Source organism: Aedes aegypti, chromosome 2, assembly GCF_002204515.2.
Source record: "Aedes aegypti strain LVP_AGWG chromosome 2, AaegL5.0 Primary Assembly, whole genome shotgun sequence".
In the NCBI taxonomy this organism is placed as follows: Eukaryota; Metazoa; Arthropoda; class Insecta; order Diptera; family Culicidae; genus Aedes; species Aedes aegypti.
Window position 1 is genome coordinate 46,851,122 of NC_035108.1, and position 21,994 is coordinate 46,873,115.

Consider the following 21,994-nt stretch of genomic DNA (forward strand, 5'->3'; position numbering starts at 1 on the left):
AGAAATTGTGATAATTGAAATCGGGTCATAACTCTTATAACAGTATATCCATGTGGGTACAGGAATGATCAACTTCTCCCCGCTGATCAACTACACCCCGAATTACGGTACTTGGATGTTTGGGAGGAGCCATGCCGGGAAATTCAACCGTGTGGTAAATTTAGAATTTATTTTCAAAAGACTTTTCTCCTTATTTTTATTGCTGAACTCTTTTGACGTTTGTTTTATATGAAAAATGTTTATAACTATCACCTACAAAATTGTACAGACCTCAAAACATGCGTCTCAATCGGCTCTAAAGATGAAGGGAAGACAACTTTGCTGAGAAATCTAAAAAAACACACAAAAACCTATTTTTGAAGGGCCACCCTACATCAATAGCGAAAAATGCTTTAAAACGGTCAATTTTTGAGCTAGGAAAAAACTTTTTTTGTCAAATCAGCTTAAAATTTTCCGATCTTCAACTTTGTAGAACAAACTATTTCAATAGTCCTTAAAATAAAAAAGTTTTGATGGTTATCTTTTTTTACAAAGGGCCACCCTAATTTTCGTTCCGACCAAAAAAATTTTTTTATAATAGAAACAACTTTGTAGAACATCATTTTTATGTAAAATCACAATTGAAGGCGTGAGTTCCATCTTTCCTCCTAAAACCCCAATCCGTCCCACTGTGCACTGTGCACTGTGCACTGGTCCTGCTAGTAATTTTGTTGATCATCGTTTAAAACGCAATACAGAAATATTGCCAATCAATTATTTTTGATGCAGCGTCACTTCCAGTTTATCACCATTTATCAGTACCTCACCCAACAGCATTCTTGCACTCTTTCACGGTCACGTAGCTACAATCTATCCCATGTCGTACATATCGTCTCAAACGAGCAAGTTGTTTTGAACTTCAATTTCCTTTCCGAAGTGCATCCGGACAGTCTACTGCAATTGAAAGCTTCCTCTTTCTCAAGCAACAAAGCCACCAGGTGGTCCACAAATGGAAATCTTGCCGTTAGTAGTGGAACTCGCTGCAAGCACTCATTCTCAATGAGAGCTTCACTCACGCGCGCTAGTCTCTCTGTTACTCTCGTGCGTACGATCATACAGGGTGTCCGCAAATTATCCGTACAAACTTTGAAGACCTGGCTCTATACAATCAAGCATAATAAATTCAATATTCTTGCATGGTTTTAAACATTGGCTTATTATGTTCTTAAGAAATAAGTTTGACACATTTCCGATTTCAAATAATTGCAAAATCAACCCAAATGTATTGAGGTGTCTTAAAGGGAGCTGTTTTCCGAGGTTTATGACGGAAGAGAAATGTCCATAGAACTCACTGGATTTGAACCGTACAATTTTCTATTTCCAGTCTAACTTGAAGTCACTAACCTGTAGATTACTTCAAATAATAATAGGACATTTGGATTCATCTCTGTTAGGTTTTAGGGATAACACATCCCCAGTATGACTAGCGACCCTCAGGAAAAACGTCTCCAAAAAATTTGAATTTGCCTATCTCAGTAACAAGCAATCATTTCAAAAAATTTTAAAGTTGTATTTTGTGTTAACATATAGATGTATTATAAAAGATACATGGACATTGATTTTTCATTGTTTTCAATGTGAGATCATCTTTCCAATATTTTGCTGTTCGGATAATTTGCGGACACCCTGTACAATTCCAATCCGGATGCTTTCTCCGATCCGATCCGTTGAAAGTTCGTCAACGGGTGCGCGCCGCTCGTTACCAACCGTTTTGGGGATCTACTGGCTGACCGTGGCCTCCCCCAAAGGTGGATCTCCGCCGCCGCCGTCAGTCACTAACGAGACTCGATCGGAACCGCAGGCGAAACGCTTTTCTATCCGTTCGGCGAAGAAACGAAAAACAGAAACTTGGTCGCGACGAATTGTGCCGTTTTCTTTCCGATTGGTTTCGTTTTTTCGAGTGCAACAAACAGTTCGGGAGACTTGTACGCGTGTGCAAGCGAGGAAACTTGGGTGCAAAGTGATTGAAGCTGAAGGGTGAAAAAAGGTGCTACATTGATGAAGTGCAGTTTTTGAGATGGGATGGATAGTGTAATTGGAAGAATTGGGTTGTTTTATGTCCGGAATTCGGTGCAAAAGCAAAGTGACTGTGAAAAAACTCCCCAACCTTAAAGGGTCTAGGAACAAATTATCAAAAGACGAAACGTCGAATGCCAAAACGTCGAAAGGAACAATGCGTCGAAAGCAGTCAATTTTCAACAGCGAATTGGAATTGTTTTCCAGATTTCTTTTCTCATATTTTGTTGGATTAAGTATACCATAAATAACGTTTGACACAAAGTGAATTACACAGCGTAACATTAAATAACATTTTTGCATGTCTCAAGGGTCGAATCATGTCTTCTTCTTCTTCTTGCATTAACGTCCTCACTGGGACAGAGCCTGCTTCTCAGCGTAGTGTTCCATTTTCGCATTCGTATATCGTGTGGCAGGTACGATTATACTCTATGCCCAGGGAAGTCAAGGAAATTTCCATTACGAAAAGATCCTGGACCGACCGGGAATCGAACCCAGACACCTTCAGCATGGATTTGCTTTGTAGCCGCGGACTCTAACCACTCGGCTAAGGAAGGCCCCCTAAGAAAGATCAAATCGAAGGTTGAATCATGTATCTCTAGTAAATTTAGGGTTGCTGAATTTGTTGTCGCTCTCAGAAATGTTCAAACACCACACAATTTTGGACGTGTAACTGTGTCAATATTGACAAGTGATATAGTATCCGGTTTTATTGCAGTTGTATTCCTAAATTGATCGCAGGAAAGGATTGTAATTGAAAGGTTCCGCTATGTATACCCTCCGAAGAGTGTGGTGAGTAAACTCTTCACTGGCGCGCCCCAAACTACACACTCCGAAAATATCATGCGATTTTACGTCTTTTGGATGCACATAAAAGAAACGAGCCAGGATTTGAACAAAACATGCGCACCAAAAAAATCTTGCTCTGATGATTTTAAATCTCATCAGCTCTTGGAAAGGGATTTTTCGAAGACTGTGTGTCATTCAGTCATTATGTTTTGACTCATATTCCGAACACTTAAGATCAACAGTGACTTCAAATGCATCTGAATGACACAAATTAGCTGTTTTTTGTGAAAATTTCAATTTTTCCGCAAAGTCTAACTGTTAATTGTTGGGTGAGTCGATAAAATTGTTTATTTAAACTTGTTTAGTATTGTTTTTAAGTAAAAGTATGGAACAACTTTTTGATTCAAATGCCGAACACTGTGTTATTTTTGTCTCATATTCCGAACACCTTGATTCAAATTCCGAACAGCACGCATAAATCGTATTCAAATGAATAATTTCGCAAATAAATTTATCTGACCATGTTCTACTGGTCTCTAACAAGAGCATCATGGCTACTCCTGCGGTATAAAATATATTGGAGACGTTAAAATTGAATCGCAATCGACTGTCATTTCCTTGTAATTTGTTGACATATTTCAGCGAAACATTTCAACCAAATCGCCATACAAAAACCGAGTGTTCGGAATATGAGTCTGTTCGGAATTTGAGACAAAACGGTACGTCCGGAGTGATTTTCATTATTTTTAAGAGTGTAGATAACTGAATAAATAGAATATTTAAATACAAAATGTTTAATTTGACTCAAATTTATTTCCTTGTCTCAAGTTCATGTAAAACCAACACTTGTCACTATGAATAAGGTTTTAATTGTTACAAGGACTAATAAATGTTCCTTAGATTACTACACTATTAGAAATAATGAAAATGACTGTGGACGTAATTCTGCTTATGACTGAATAACACATTATGTAAGTGATGGAACGACACAAAAACGTGTCCTTGAAGATGTGATGAACAAAAAGTGTAATTTTACATGTTAAAGGACAAGAAAACGGTGGAACTATGATCGGCATTTCACGAATCAGACGCTATGGTATTTCAAATGTGACACAACTTTACGCCATTCAAATCGCTTATTTTATGTGCGTCGAAAAGACGTAAAATCACATGATTTTTTGGGAGTGTGCAGTTAGGACTACGGTTATTGGTAGATCTTTACCTCATACGTACTACGAATAGGTGATCTACCAGCGTTATGGGTTGTTGTATCTATTATTGTTGTACATTTCATCCATTTGTAGTGGTCTTCTTGCATTAATATGCCAAATTGATGAAGTTAAATGTATTTTGATTGTTTTGCCTTGAAAATTTTACAGTTACGAGTACTTACAGTTTTACGTCAAGTTAAATGCACCCTACAATCAACCATGGTATTAGGCTTAAAAAGTTAATAATGTTTCTTTGATTATTTTTTTATACTTTTACCATCTAAGCTTTGATTGATCATTTTTTAAATATGACAAGAACGGCACGGCACGGTTCGAAAAACTACTTCTTTATAACTTCGTAGTACTTTGATTATATTGTCTATGTTTATATCTGTGAACAGCTGACCTTATTAGGTGTCAAGCCTATACAGATGGCTGAATAATACTTATTCCAAACCTTCCCAAACAGAATAAGTGCGATCCACAGCAGCTGTTTGTGTAGTTGGGTGAACATGACATATCTTATGTAAAATATAAAATTTAATGTTTCAGTGCTCATGTGTATGAGTAACGATCATAATCAAGATTTGTTGCACAATGTCATCAATCAAAACATACAATCAACAACCTAGTAACGAAAATAGCTGTCTTTGATTTTTCGCTTGGAAAATTTCCTTTTTGATGTGGGTTAATTTTCCAGGAATCAATTTTTTACTTGCAATGCGTAATACCGTTTTGTCTCAAATTCCGAACAGACTCACATTCCGAACACTCGGTTTTTGTATGGCGAATTGGTTGAAATGTTTCGCTGAAATATATCATCGAATCACCACAAAATGGCAGTCAATTGCAATTCAATTTTAAGTTTTCCAATCTATTTTGTACCTTGGGAGTAGTGATAGTTCTCTAGCTTAAGGCCAGTAGAACTAGCTCAGATGAATTTATTTGCGAAATTATGCATTTGAATACGATTTATTCGTGCTGTTCGGAATTTGAATCAAGGTGTTCGGAATATGGGACAGAATGAACATAGTGTTCGGCATTTGAATCAAAATGTTGTTACATACTTTTAAGAAAAAATAATACTAAACAAGTTTAAATTAACAATTTTATCAGCAAACCCAACAGCTAACAGTTAGACATTGCGAAGGAATTAAAATTTTCACAAATATCAGTTACGATATGGCAATCGGATGCATTTGAAGTCACTGTTGGCCTTAAGTGTTCGGAATATGAGTCAAAACGGTAAATCATTTATAATTTTTCGTCGAAAATTTTAGTTGAGTCGAACCGCTCAAAAATATTAGATAAAATTCAAGTCTGACGTGCTGTGAAAATTTCAATATCGTTCTATAAAAAGATGAGATCTACCTTACCAAAGTTGTTCATTTTGTATGCATTATCAAATAAGTTGCAAATTGGAACATACCAATACTGAATATTCTACCTTATGTAAAATTGCAATACATATTTATTTATATTGTTATCTTGTACCGTTTTGTCTCAAATTCCGAACATACTCATATTCCGAACACTCGGTTTTTGTATGGCGATTCGGTTGAAATGTTTCGCTGAAATATGTCATCAAATAACAAGGAAATGGCAGTCAATTGCACTTAAATTTCAACGTTTCCAATGTAATTTTCACCGAGGGAGTAGTGATGACTCTTGAGTTTGAGACCAGTAGAATAAGCTCAGATTGATTTATTTGCAAAATTCTTCATTTGATTCGGATTTATTCGTGCTGTTCGGAATATGAGACAGAATAAACACAGTGTTCGGCATTTGAATCAAAATGTTGTTTCAAACATTTACGTAAAAACAATACTAAAACAAATTAAATCAACATTATTATTGGTACACCCAACAGCTAACAGTTAGGCTCTGCGAAGAAATTAAAATTTACACAAATATCAGGAAATTTTTGCCAATCAGATGCATTTGAAGTCACTGTTGGCCTTAAGTGTTCGGAATATGAGTCAAAACGGTACATTCGTTATCATAGCACGCCTTGAATCTTAAATTTTTTTTTCTGATTTCTGCTCGGTCATCATAAAAAGAAAAAAAAAGAAAAATTTATTAAACGTCTCATTCCTTTGATTACTTATTGTTCCTTCTAGTTCATCACCCTGCCACTGAAGACAACTCTTGCACGTTTTAGAACTGCATCTTTTTTTTGGGGAAACTGGTCTTTCAGGAAATGGCATTCGAGAAAAACGGTCACTCGGATAGCTAACGTTCGGGGAAATGACATTCGGGCAAACGATATTCAGGGAAAAGTAGCACAATGGAAAAACATAATAGACAAAACTTTGACACACGAAAGTCATTAAAATTTGAAAGTGAAACAAAAATTAGTGTCTAATTTGGCAAAATAAAATTTGTTTTTGTAGAAAACATTAGGATTTGTTTTTTCATGGAGCGATTTTTCGACACTTCCCGTTCTGCTATTTTGGTTGCATGTTTTTAAACCGTTTCTGAGTTACAAGCTTTTTAATAAATTCGACCAGCAAAAATCAGATGGCTACGATGAAACTTGTTGTTGCCAAAGACGTAAATCACTCCACTCAAAATATATTGGAGATATATCTGAGTGCCTTCGGATTTGAACCTCCATTAAATTGGAGTTCTCCTGAATGAAAGAGAATTAAATACTGTTTTTACTTGCTACTACAGTAAAAGTACACGGATAAAAATCTGATCCCCTCACCATGATTTACAAATCATGAAATTCATAAATTGGTTAGGTCATAATATCAGGATCACAAATCATGGTTCCTGGAGTCATAATCATGATTCCTCATAAGCGTAACATCCAGTGTGAAAACACTAAGCGGCACACTTTGCTTCTTCTCTTAATTCAAGATGACGAAGTGGTTGAGTGGTAGAGTACGTGCCTTACAATCGGAAGGTTCTTGGCTCGAATCTCAATAAATGCTATTTTAAACTTTTTTTTTATTTTGTCGATCATAAACGGATGCGCGACTCAGCATTTTTGGCATTTGAATCATGATTCCGAGCAATCAGCTACAAAAACCTAATGCGTGTGTTGCGTTACGGCATTCTGACTCATGATATCATGAGTCCAAATCATGGTGTATTTTCATAAGACGAAAACACACTGGAATCATGATATCATGAGTCATAATCTTGTTTTTGGATTCTGATTTCTACCCGTGTAAAAGTAAATCCTATTAATAATTGTTGAATTTTGTTATTTAAGGAGAAAACTCTTTGGAATCTAAGGCAAAATTCAAACGATTTTCGTTAGGGTCGATAATGCAGGTTGAGGAAGGACTATTGCAACAATTATTATTATAATATTTCTTATAATAATTATTATAACAATCGAAAACATCAAAGCCTATTCAAGTTTTTGCCAAACAGAAAATTGATAAGGACAAATGGATCAGTGAAGATACGCCGTTATGATACTTGTGAGAGCAATATATACTTCAAAACAAAAATGGTTTAAAGGAAAAATATGAACGACTCTTTATTTTGCCATATATTTTACCGACGACACGCTGTTCAAGTAACACTAATGCCATCTGTTGAGTGAAAAGCGCGTAAACATGATTTTCGGTTACATTGTTGTTACATTGAATCATCGTGCAATTAAAAAACCACGATTTAAAAGGAAGAAATCAAAACAAACACGTTTAATAAAAGTCACACAGAATTGAGAACTACTTACACAAAATCAGGCTCTTATGAACCAACACGAAATTTGTGTTATTTAAAAAAAAAATCTTAAACAAATTCTCCTGTGCTGATTTATTCTTCTAATTCTTAATTGTATGGCATTCAGAGCTGATTGTTAATATCGAACAACCCCGTGTTAGCTGTGTAACTTTTTTTGTGCGTGAATTTCCAGAGCGGCGCTTTTCATGTCGCATTAAAAAGACGGGAGTCGGTTATCTTTTTCCTTCTAACCATCTTTGTTCAAAATCACATATTCATAGTAATGGACTTGATAAAGTACGCATTCGCAATTTTCACAAAAAATGGTCAAGTTCGGAGGCTTGGTTCTCTGAAATTTTCTTTGCAGCTTGAAATACACTTTAAATTTGCATAGTTGAAAATTCTTAGTTTGCCATAAACAAACTGTAGTAATCCTATAAATGATAAAATTTAGAAAAAAAACGCCACATTTGGTAAAAAAACAGTTTTTAGAATAATATTTTTAATAAAATTTATTGTTTTCAAAATATTCCCAAATTTAATTCGACATTGATTCTTCATCTGGGCTTATCTATGATGACGCTTTCTTCCGTTAATAAGTTTGTCGAATTGTTAGCTTTTGAAATGATTCTTGTAACTGAAGCAAGAAATATTGATGCTTTATCGTACAGTGCAAATAAATCTGAACCAATTCTTTTGATAATGCAAAAAGAGCAATGATAGAGAGAATTGATCATAGCAGATAAGCCCTAATAAAAACGTTAGGTCGAATTATGGATATTTTTGCAAAATGGGTGATTTCAAATAAAATAAGTTCTTGTATTTGCAATCAATATAGTACAATTCATGTTATTTTTGAGCTGCGGTGAACATTTTTAAATAAATCGGAGCATTAGAAGTCAAGAACTATGCCTACAAACATGATTTTTTTGTTTGAAAAACAGACAATGTCTATTTTATCACATACAGTGAAGTACAGCAGTAGACTTAATGAGTTAATTAAAGTTCAGTTATTTTATGATAAAATATTGAAGAAAATTTCAGCGAAACGTGGCGTTTAACAAAAATATATAAAGGAGTGTATCCAAAAAATATTCACCTCAAAGGGGTGCAAGTCGAAAACAGTGTGGGCAACAAGCGCAAAAATACGAAAACACTCATCAATAAATCAACCGTGGATTTCACGAATATTTAATGAAGTTAGTGTGTCACGAGAATGTATCAAGTACGTATGATGAATGAAAATGGCGGGATATGTACAAATTCTTGTTCTATGAAATTAATATTGGAAGAGATACTGCAAGCAATTTTCAGTGAGGAAATGCTTTTAAAACGAATAAATAATTCCAAAATATTTTTGTTTGTTGCGGTACAAAATTTCTAGCTATAACTCACTTTCTGAAGAGGCACACACAATTTTCAAAATCTTCTATCACATGTAACTGCATACCTGATACGGCACTAAAATTACGAGCATTTTGTGAATAATATTTCAGCATTTAATAAAATGGTTACATGCGACTAATATAATAATAGTCAATCAATTAGGAATGTTTTTTTGTCACAAAATAAGAGATACAGTGTTAAACTAAATGTTTCGTTCTGACAATTTTAAAACCTGACTACTATTTTGGAATTGAATATCAGCAAATGCCGTATATGGTTTTTGAATGTATATTTTTGCACATGCACTTCTCAAACTTTCTTAGTAACCATAAGCTCAATAAGCGCTATATCAGCATCATAAATGTATATGTGCATTATAAAAGCATTACGAATGCTGACACGCCTAATACCAGCACTTCCACCGTTTAGAAACCATATCACTACATTATTCATTCTACTCAGCCTGATGCATACATGCACTTGATAAGCATTATGTTGGATCTATATTCGCATTCATATATACCACAAGCTTACATGTAGTGGTAAGAGACAGCAAAATATACCGCAATCGCAGATTTTATAACGGAGAAAAATGATGGTTTATGTAAATTAGTCTCTTTTCTCCACAAAAAAATCCATCTTCTGTGACTGAAGGAGTAAGGCAGCAGGATTCCCACAATCCAACATTACTGGTGTAGCAAGCTCGAGACGCATATAAAAAAAACATTAAAAAACACGGAAAAATCTGATTCCAAAATCGCCTTTGCTGGAATTATAATGGCCTTATATGCGTAAGAACAGTTTGGCCCATAAAAAAGTGCAAACATTGTTTGAACGTGAATTTGGCATACACTAGCATTATTTTTATTGTTCTCTTTAGTGAAAGTTTTTTCTAATAGTAAGATAATTTTTGTTATATTTTTATACTAACCTAAATAATGTACTGAAGCAAAAACAAAATTGATTCTCTAAAAGTAAGAAGAAGCACGAAATTGACCCTTAACAGTTGAAAAAAATAGTTTGATTAGTATCAGAGAATAGAGGTATTATTTCTGTTTTTTTTAATTTGATGTTCCTATATTTTTTATTGCAGTCTATTACAATATAGATAGAGGTCCATAAGAGTTTTTTAAGGAAGAAGTTGTTACTTTGGTAAGCTACAACTTAGACCAGCAAAGGTTCATAGGTTTTACCAAAACAGTGCCGCTTGTAATTCTCATATGAAGCTTTTAGAAAGCTTTAATCACAAAAATATTGAACTCGATGACTGCACACTAAAATTTGAAGGTATGCTCCCAATTTACCTCTAGTAAGGAGAATGTTACAGATAAAAATTATATCCAAAGCAAAGAACAGAGTATAAACTGATTAAACAATACAGATTATGAAACACAGTTTTGTTTATTTTTCATTTTCACATGATATGAAGGTTTTCGCATTGTTTATGGGCCATACTGTAAGACTGCCAAGTATCAAATTACTACCCTTTAGGTGCATAAGGGCAATTCAAAATTGAAACATTTTTGAACATCCAATCTCGCATATCTTCCTTACCACCCTTACCATAAAAATAGTGTCCTGTGAAATTTTCAGCTTATTCGGTGATGTTTTTAAGGTAGCCTAATACGATACATGTTTATATGTAATTTACTACCAAGAAATTTTGAAAAATGTTTCAGACTCGTTGATACTGGCAACTAAGAACAAACTTATCATCCCATAGTGAAAAATTATTCATTAATTTCTAGTACTAAGGGGCTGTCCATTAACTACGTGGTAATTTTTAAGAGATACCAGACCCCTCCCCCTCCCCTCGTGTTTTTTATCCACACAAAAATTTTAAAATTTGAATGACCATCCCCCCATAAATGTCCACGTGGTTTATGGACATCCCCTAATGTGCTTAGAACATTTTCCAAAAATCTTCATAGTTATTTATATAATATGTACCTAAATACCTAAATCGTTTTTGCGCCACCTTTAAATCATCTCCTAGCAAGCTGAAAAAATACAGAACATTTTTTTTATGGTAAGACAGATATGGGGGATTGGATTCTCAAACTTTTTGAATCATCATAAGGTGCAATAATGCTGCATTATTGTGCTTACTGGCCACTTTGGTTAACTTGTGGTTTTGTAATTACGGTGGAATCAATCATTTTCCTTGCAATAAATTAACGCGCTCGTGAAATATCAAATAGTTATGAATTAAAAATCAAAGACCAGTATGGTTTAGGTAGAACTTCATTACAACAATCATACCTAAATTTAAAGTTTAACTGTTTTTCTTAACTGCAGTGGTATAATTTTGTATTCAACTTAGTGAAGATTTTTTGTATTTTGCTATTAGTTTTTCTTGGCTGCTTTTTAAAGATTTAAATTTTAAATCGTCAATTCATCTTCAAATTCATAAAACATAATATCTGATGTTCAAATATGATATATTGAGAGTGGTTAAAAAAATTGGTTTTGCTCCATATCGCTCATTTGATTTTTGATCAAATTCTGAATGTCCTTCCAAAATTTCAGCTCATTTGGATGAACACTGAGACTGCACAAGCCCTTCAAAGTTTGCATGAAAAAGGAAGCATTTCATTCAATCGGTCATAGTTTTTGCCCATGTGCTCTTGAGGGTTAGAGCTACGCTGATACTGTTATATACGTTCATTAGCTACAACTGTGTCGAAGACCGTATTCAAATGGGGTATTCAATCGAGTGACTCTTTTGTTACACATTAGTTAACCGGATATCTTACGTAATTTTGTAATGGAAGTGTGACTATAACACATGGTATTCAAAATTTAACTTTAAGGTGTTATACACATGTGAATAGGGTCCTAAAGACCTGTCCCAATTTTAGTGCCAACCGCTTAAGTTTAGGCCAAAAACACATGTTTACTCAATTTTCTAATGTTCTCCGTTGGTTTAAGCCCAAAAAACATTTATTTAGATTTTGTCACATCCTTTGGCTTAAACTCAAATTTTGGGTGTATTTTGTTTTCCGTGTCACTTACGAAATGTCAGATAGGAACAACCCCAGTGGTCGAACTAAAACCCCTGTGGTGTTTTTGTCGACTCAGCGAACGTCAAACATGATAAAAAGTGTCAAGGTTCATTTATGGACCAAATTTTTAAATTAAAGTTTAAACATGATATAGCCATTATTTGAGCGGGAAAAATTGCTAAAGTTGATACAGTAACATGCTTTTTCGTGTTATTAAATAAAAACAAGATTTCATTAAAAAATTTAGGACCCAATTGTCAATCAGTTTGTGACTTAATTTCGATATTTTTATGTTTATCGAAATATTTGCTTGAATGTAACTCATTTTTCTTGACAGCTCTAGGTTAAGTTGCATAGGGGAGAAAGTGCTTCAACTATGTAATGTCACAAAGCATTAGTCGCAATGTAAATGATTAGTAACCTAAATTGATAATCGTAAAAATAGATGTATTAAAACTTATCTGAAATTCGATTCTTTTATATGGCAGGATACAATGCCTTTCTTATGCATCAAATGTTAACTTTCAAAAGTTTCATGCACTTTGTTGATAACTATTCTCAGATTCATTAAGTTCGTATTCTGTAGTAAGTTAGGCAAATAAACCGTAATACAAGCTGATAAACTTATATGCAAGTTGACTAAAAGCGTTATAAAACGCATTTTCATCTGCTTATATGGTCAAAAACTTTCATTCTACTAGACGTCCTATAATATTTTTGAAATTGGCATTGGATTCAGCAATCTTCAATTAAGTGAATAGCGATATTTTGGTTATTGATAAAAAAGTTCCACTGTGTTATTTACACTCTCAGAAGAGAATAATTCTTTAAAAAATATCATTATGTTCCAATTGTCTCCTTTCGACGTTTTTACCCTTCGATGTTTTGTGCTTTCGACTTTTTGGCATTCCACGTTTTGTAACCCAACAAGTTTGAGAAAAAAAAGTGTCAAAGAAGAATTCCCATAAAACAACCGTGTAGGAACAAGAGTGACGACGATGAACGCAAAAGACTAGAGGTCGTTTTCCGTCATGTTCAGTGTCGGAATTAATGGGCGTGAGATTTTCCGAAAAGCTACCCTCGAGTGCCGAAGAAACTATGCCGAGGGGAAGACTCCCAGCATTTTCCATTTTGGTGCTGTTCATATTATTGTTTGAAGTGGTTCGTTCGGTCGTGAAAATGTGTCAATTGGCGTTGTTGTGCTCGCGGAGAAACGAGGGAGTGAGTGGATGTTCGCTTTCGGGATCGTTGAAACATCTCGAAATGGAGGAAACAGAGCTTCTTCACTGCTGCGATTTATTCGTGTCGGGGTACAAAACGGTGATGTGTGCTATTTGTTCGCTGGCTTCGTGTATGGGTCCCGAGGCAAGGTGGTTTCGAGAATCGGTATCAATCGTTTCCGAATTCGCATTGTTTGATTTGTGTACCAATTCGATTCTCTTCGCCGGATTCATCGATGCAGTGGAACGCTGCTTTCTTCTGCATACTGTGGAGAGATTGGATACGTTTTTATTGGCTTAATCGATCGAAAGAAAGCTTGTTGATGCGGTAAAATTGTGGAAGCGGTGATTTCGATTGAAAGTAGCTGCACATTGCATCTGGCGCTGGAAATCATTTGGCTATTTATTGCATTAGGAAACAGCAGCAACAATTGATTATTAACTCTAAGCTGGAAGGGCATTTCCCGAAACGCGTCTGCTAGTTATGATTGATTTGTTGCAACTGTTTTGGTGATTTATAAATGCAAACATTCATTAATTTACATCGAACCATCTCTACTCTTTCCCAAAAGCATATGTTCGATAACGTTATCTATCTTAATGGAAAATATGTTAGTGATATTTGCTGAATTTGATCAATATTTTAGTGATATTTATCGTTTGGATTGTCAGAAGCGTGCAATGGACCCATTTTGAGTTAAAAAACTTTCATACCATTCATGACTAGAGCGATTCCAAATTTGAAAATGTTTGAAAATCCAATCTCCCATATGTTTCTTACCATCCTTACCATAAAACTAGTGTTCTGTGAAATTTTTCAGCTACCTAGGTGTGATTTAAAGATACGATGTAGGTTTATATGGAAATTATTATGGAGACATTTTGAAAAAAGTTTTAAATACGTTAGTCTTGTAATGAAGTACAAACTTATCATCCCATAGTTAAAACTCATTATTCAACCATTAATGAAGAATGTTGCTGAAGAAACAAGTCACTTTTGATCTAATTTTGTTTGGGTTTTTTGTAGATGTTTGCAAGACATATGAAGCTTAATATTAGCAAACAAGCCCATGAATACCTCTTCTCCGATCCGTAGGATCGAATTGCTCTCTTCAGCAAAATTCTTTACTATTGGTTGAAGAATGAGTTTTCACTATGGAATTATGAGTTTGTACTTACATTTCAGTACAAACGAGTTTGAAACATTTTTCGAAATTTCTCCATAGTAATTTCCATCGTCTTTGGGCCACCTTTAAATCACCACCTACGAAGCTGAAAATTTCACAGGACAATATTTTTATTATATGAATGGTGAGGAAGATAAGTGAGATTGGATATTCAAACTTATTTAAATTGAGAATCTACCTTATATAATATGCATGACAAAAATAAAATAAAGACGTTGTATGAACTTTGAACTAGGTAATTGTTCTAGTACTTAATTCGCTCCTTCGGTGGCCAAGTTTTATACACCATAATACACTTTTTTCAGAAGTTTTTGGTCCTCTTCTTATGCTTCGCACTTCATCTTGCTCGTTGAAACAGATTCTGATTTAAATGCATTCCGATATGGTTTCTAGTACCCTCAAGTGGTCTTCTACAAAATTGCTAAAAATGTTGTACGCAACTCGTTGCAGAACTCGATTATTACAGAACTCGTGATAATTATTCAACTCGGCAAGCCTCGCCGTGTTGTAAAAATCATCATTCTGCAACTTTTTGCGTGAACAACTATTGTGAAAAAGTTTCAAATAGGTTATAGTTTCGTCTCAAATTCCGAACACTCGAATTTTGTAGGGTGATTTTGTTGAAATAATTCACTGAAATATGTTGGAAAATAGCAATCAGTTTAAACACAACTTGGATGTTTCTAAAGCTATTTTAGACACTGCAACTCGTAATGATTCTTTAGTTTGTAGTCAGTAAAACCTGCTTGGTTGATTTTTTGGCGAAAGTTTATGATTACGTCATTTTCATACTGTTTACAACTTCATCCAAGGTGTTCGATGTATAAGACAGAATTAGCACAGTATGTGGCATTGGAAGAAAAATTAGGTTACATGATTTTGATTAAAAATAATCGTAAAAGATGAATAATCATTACTTAGAGTGCTGAATAGTTTGCAGTTAAATCATGCAAAGAAATTGAATACTTCAAAAATAATAACTGTTTCATATCAATACGTTGCATTTAAAATCAACGAAATCCTTAAGTGTTCGAAATAGACGGTTTAGTTTCATGCATTATTAATTTTGAATTCGTAAATGATTCCAGATTTAGGCTGAAATTTGCTGGGTATATATCATATAAAACGCTGCCACTCATTTTCTATCCATTGAAATTTTTCAGCACTAGTAAATGCTATAAAGCTGGTTTTTGTTTGTGGCTGAAATTATGAGTATGAGAATGAAATTAATATATGGACTCCTGACTGAGCCTAGGTCTTCCATAATGTACATTTTTGAGAAAATACTAGAATTCTCAATAAAAGGGATATTTCTAGAACATTATGTGTTACAACTCACACATTATCGAACTGGCACGAACTTGCATTTTTCACTAAAAGTTAGCCTTGGTAGTCAAAACAAGCTTGCGACATATAAAAAAAATCTTTCATCGGCAAAAATTTGAAAAAAGTAGATTTTTGTATTTTTCACCTTATTTTTATATACCGTGATGAGAAAAAATCCGAACGGTACCAATATTCTGACACTATGGTGATATTTATCAATTGAAGGTTAAGCTGAATATTAAAACGTTGATTTTAGATTGAACCTTCTAGTATTAACATAACTAAACATTGTACATTCATTTGTAATCTAGTTACCATTGCCAAAATAGTAAAATAACGAAAACAATAAAGTTCAGTAGAATGACTTTTCTTCGTGGTTAATGTGGTTTTGCATCGAAGAGCACACTCACAACGTCCAGTGAAATATAATGTATCAAAATTTTGCTTTTGAAGTAATGTTTACAAAATAATAGTTCACGAAGCTATCACTTTAAAGTTGAGTGGCACCAACGTTCTAGAAATATGCAGTATATATCTGTTTAATGTTCACATGGTCTTAAATGGTCTGGATGGTCTTAAATCCGGACATTGAAGTAAAATACTATATTTTGATGGTGTTTGAATATTTTTTTCAATAAAATCTAGACAAAATATTAGTTTTCACCAAAACATGCCAAAGGTGGCATCCACAAATTCAGTAACGCTCTAGGGGGAGGGGGGAGTATGCTAAACCGTTACGGCTCATACAAAAATTAAAATTATCATATAAAAAGCGTTACGGAGGGGGTGGGGTTCAAAAATTTCCAATTATAGTGTTACGTAATAAATGGACGCTGCCAAATGAGTGTTAACAACAATTCAATGCATCGTTAAGTGTAGTAAAATTGAACAAATCACTAATAGTTGCAATTTCAGTCCAGGTAACCAAATTCAATCTTTTATTACATTTCAATGTTTAAACTATTACAGCAAATATGCATTCCACAAGCTATTGAAAATGTGTTAAATTCAGTCGATTTCAAAACTTTCATGTGATTGATTTTCATAATTTCATGTTAAAATGTAGCTGTCCGGATTTCGATTCAAATGTGTCCGGATTTATAGGCATTACTTGCTGCAGGTGTCCGGATTTGAAGACAGACGATCTACATTGTTTTAGCTATTTCAATGGATGAATCTCAATTTTATCAGAAAATTCATCATCTGACTAAGATCTGGTCTAAAACTATTCATTCGACTATCAAATATCAACTTCAATAAATTACGAAGAATACTCATTTTAAACGGGGTGCAAACATTTGTGCATGCTTAAGTGTCCGGGTATTGATGTTTAAAATTTGGCATTATTTCTACCTACTTACACAATATGACCAGCCCATCGTGGTGTGCCGTTTTTATCGACTTCGCTTATTGACATAATCTCATATGCATTTAGAGTAAACATACTGCAATGCTACAATTTTTAAATTTTATAAATGTTCTCAAATCTACTGAATAATTGGAATTCGTTAAGCTTTTTTAAGATCGTAGAAAAGTTAATAAAACTATACAATAACAACTGTACAACTATACAACTTTAAAAATAAACTTCTATACAATATAGAACACTGCAGTGTTCCGATTTTGTATGATATTTTCACTCCTACTCGTCTTGTTGTTTACTCTTTTTTTTGAAAGAGTGATAGAAAAAGGAGAGCTTTGTATGATATGTGTACATTCAAAACTAGAGTTACAAATACTGTAAAACATTTAGAATGAAACATTAGACGAAAACGGTCTTCTACAAAGTTGTTTGTATTAGTTCAGCCCTTTGTTTGGTGTTATTGAAAATTAGGGAGGACCATATTTTCATAGAAATCGTGCAACAAACTTTCTTATTTGTAGAAATTATATTATACATACTTCAACAAAGTTGTAGACCATTAAATTTCAAGCAACTTTGCCAAAAAAGTTTTTTTTATATCTCTTAAATTGGACGATTTAGGGCGTTTTTCCTACGGTGACATTTGGTGGTTCACACAAAACGGGTTTCCTGGCTCTAGCGTTTTCAATTCAAATATCTCAGCAAAGTAGTCTATGAAACACTTTTAGAGCTTTAAAAAAATGCATAATTTGGTGAGCAAAGAAGCTAGTTATCTTCTTTTGTTTGGCAGTTATTGTTGTTTTTTCTCACAAAAACATGCCTACTTTGATTGTGAATATCTCTGATTGTCAAAGTAGTTTATGAACGACTTTTAGAAGTTAACAAAACGTAAAATTTCATGCGAAAGTTTTGATTATATCTATTTTAGTTCAAAAGTTATTGGAGTTTTTCTGCTAAAAACCTTTTGTTTTTCAGGACATTTCATTGAGTTACAAAAATAACACATCTGTAATTTTGTGATATAATATTTAATTTTATTTTGTCTTTTGAATGCCGTCAGAAGATATCTTTTATGTTTGCCCCAATCAGAGATATTCACAATCAAAGTAGGCATGTTTTTGTGAACAAAACAACAATAACTCCCAAACGGAAAGAGATAGCGAACTTCTTTACTTACGCATTTTTTAATGCTCTTAAAGTGTTTCATAGACTACTTTGATGAGATATTTGAATTGAAAACTCTAGAGCCAGCAAACCAGTTTTGTTCGGACCACCCTATGTCACCGTTGTAAAAAAGCTCTAAATCTGCCAGTTTAAGAGATACGTAACTCGTTACAGAACTCGATGTTTACAGTTCTGGTCGTAATTATCCTACTCGGCGAGCCTCGTAGGATAAATTTACGACTCGTGCTGTAAAAATCATCATTCTGCAACTTGTTCCGTAAACTACTATTGGTGTACAAGTGTACAAACCATAATAGCTTTCATAAAATTACACTTGGAAAATGAATCTATGTTGCAGGTAAGTAGGAATATCTGCCGTAGTGGAACATTTTAAGTTTTATACGACGAATAATAGTGCTTACGACGAAGTAGAACGAAACCCTAGCATGATAAACAATCCCCGATCATTCTAAAACATAAAGCAATTGTGCCCCTTGGAACTTGTTTAGATAGGTTTTGTCATATACTGTTATCCCCCGATATAGGGTAACGGTCGTATTTTGGACCCCCTAAGGAAGTGATTTTAGTTTTTTGTTCCAATGAATTAATTGCACAGCGTAACCAAGTCAAAGAACATGCCAAAATGTAGAGAAAAACTTCCTCTACTAGATAAAAATGCCCATACGGTCATGTAGGATCCAAAAAACGTCGAAAATAATTGAATTGTGAAGCACTGTTATTCATTATTTTGGACACACCAATACATTTTGGACCCTCAAAGTATATATTTTGGACCACCGGTGTTTTTTTTTATATTTTGGCGACAAAGTCCACGACACTGGTTGTATGATATGCTTGCCCATAGTCTAATCAATCGATTGACAATCGAAAACCGAAGAAATTTTACGCTTTTAGTTCAGAAATTTGAAAAAAAAAAAAAATTGTTTACATTTGAAATTTTTTTGACGGTTTCAATTTATGTGTGTAACGTGTTGTAACGGTTGCATGGATGAACCGATTAAATTTAATTAATTTCAGATAAAATAAACACATTTCCTATGTACGAACGATTGATGCAAGTGCGGAATAGTCCTATCTTTCTAAATGACATGCGAATTGAGTTGGTCTTTTGATTTAAACTGGGAAATTTGCAGGAAAAGGCCCCAGGGGGTCCAAAATATATAGAGGTCCAAAATTATTGGTTACCCTAGTTATAGCTGTAGAAGTATACGATAGACAGACTCTCATGATGTGCAGCGAATCATGATTGTTACAGAGAGCGATTAGTGAGAGGTATTCTCATTTTTTTTAGAATTCAACCACTGCTCATGATATCATGATTCTAGTGTGTTTTAGCTTATAAAAATACACCTTGATTTGAACTCATGAGATCATGAGTCAGATTGCCGTAACGCATCATATGCGTTATGTTTTGTTGCTGATAATTAATTGAATAGGGTAAAAGCACCGGTTTTGGCCAGTCTAAGAGAAAATGTCAATAAAAATGAAATGAGTAGATGTTTTCACACTACAAATATGTCAAATGCAAGCTTTCAATCCATATTATGTGTGTAAAATATCAAAACTGAGCTAAAACCCTTTTTTTGCTTTGAAAATCCCGTTGGTCAATATAGGCCAATGGATTCAGTTTCGGCCAGAGATTTAACTTCGATTCCTAAATTGACCAATCGCATTGATTTTTCATGAGAGTGGCCAAATAAGGAGTGCCCTGGCCAAATTAGGTGTATGGGGATTAAAATTATAAGGAAAATTAATTATTTTTCTTATGTTTTGAATCAATTTGGATGAGTAAACAAATTTAGCTTTATCGTATGAATGTGGTCTACTAAACACAAAAGGTTTCATGCTGATTGGCTATGTAAAACGATGTGTAATCCACTATGGCTACAACTGGCGTATGGCCAAAACCGGCGCTTCTACCCTACCTGAACTCGTGACTGGCGTAACTCTTTATGGTCAACAAAATAAAAAAATAAAATATGCCAGAGCAGAATTCGAACGAAGAGCCTTCCGATCGAGAGCCACTTCAATACAACCACTTCGTCTTGTTGTAATGAGGGGTAGTCCATTAATTACGTAAGGGTTTATGGGTGGAGGGTTGCTTGTCTAAGATTTCTTACGTGCCATACAATTTGTTTTTAATTTTCATACAAAAAATCTTACCATGCGGGGAGGGGGATCAAAAGACCCAGAAAATTGTCTTACGTAATTAATGGATCGCCCCTTAGTGTTATCAACCATTTCAACCGCGTAGTGGAAACACGATTTGAGGTCGTGATATCATGAATTTATGATTTTCATGACTTGTAAAACATTATGTTGGAGTTACATTTTTTTGTGTAGGTTTGTCAAAAAAAAAAGGTTTAAGTGAAGGCTAAACATCGCTGAACTTAAACATGGCCATCACAATGGACGAGTTCTGCTCCTATTCACGTTTTTCGAAGAAATTGGACTACCAATGTTCCTGATATTCTTATTTTATGTTTTCTGCTAGTGAATAAAGCTAGAGGGGATTTTTTTTACTATCGTACAAATTGTGCCGAAGGGTCTCAGATTTTCATGAAACTTTTTCCACAGACAGGGCTCATGGATACCGTTTTGACTCATATTCCGAACACTTAAGGCCAACAGTGACTTCAAATGCATCTGGTTGGCATAAATTAGCTGATATTCGTGAAAATTTAATTTTGTTCACAAAGTCTAACTGTTAGTTGTTGGGTGTAACGATAAAAAAGTTCATTTAAACTTGTTTAGTATTGTTTTTAAGTAAAAGTATAGAACTACATTTTGATTCAAATCCCGAACACTGTGTTCATTCTGTCTCATATTCCGAACACCTTGACTCAAATTCCGAACAGCACGAATAAATCATATTAAATTGAATAATTTCGCAATTAAATGTATCTGAGCTTGTTCTTTTGGTCTTAAACTAGAAAATCATCACTAATTTCGCGGTATAAAATATATTGGAGACGCTGAAATAGAATTGCAATTGACTGCCATTTCCTTGTAATTTGATGATATATTTCAGCGAAACATTTCAACCAAATCGCCATACAAAAACCGAGTGTTCGGAATATGAGTCTGTTCGGAATTTGAGACAAAACGGTATATGAATAAAAAAAAATTGAGAAAAATTCAGGGTCGCCTATTTTTTCGGAAACTACTTACTTTAAAAAATCATAACTCAAGAGCGAAGCATCGTAGAAACAAAGTTTTTTATGAAAATTTAAGCAAATTTTCTCAAAAATCCAAAAAAAATATGAACTGGAAAAAGTTTTCCACAAAATTTTCCACCGTTGGGAAAATTTGTAAAGAAAAGCCGGAAAAACTATGCCCAAACTCGTGGAAATTTTAAAAAAAAATATTTTCGAGAAGGTAATTTTATAAGCTTTAATCACTGAAATTTTTGGAATGCACTTTTTTTTTTCGTTTTTGAGTTATGGCCAATTTTGTGAAAAATGTCCAGATGTGCCATATAAGACTTTTCTTTGAAAAATCATAACTCAAGAACGAAACATTGTAGAAACAATGTTTTTATATGAAAATTTAAGCAAATTTTCTCAGAAATCCAAAAAAATAT

At 34.0% G+C, this 21,994-nt stretch overlaps 1 protein-coding gene across 1 annotated transcript in view; it reads left to right on the top strand.

Moving 5' to 3' along the window:
• The first annotated feature begins 1,792 nt into the window (after positions 1-1,792).
• LOC5570525 (neurotrophin 1) overlaps positions 1,793-21,994 on the top strand; it is a 108,330-nt gene continuing 88,128 nt past the window's right edge. Inside the window, exon 1 of the mRNA XM_001659134.2 lies at positions 1,793-2,026. The gene's annotated coding sequence lies outside the window, so the exon portion shown is untranslated. The remainder of the gene's footprint in view (positions 2,027-21,994) is intronic.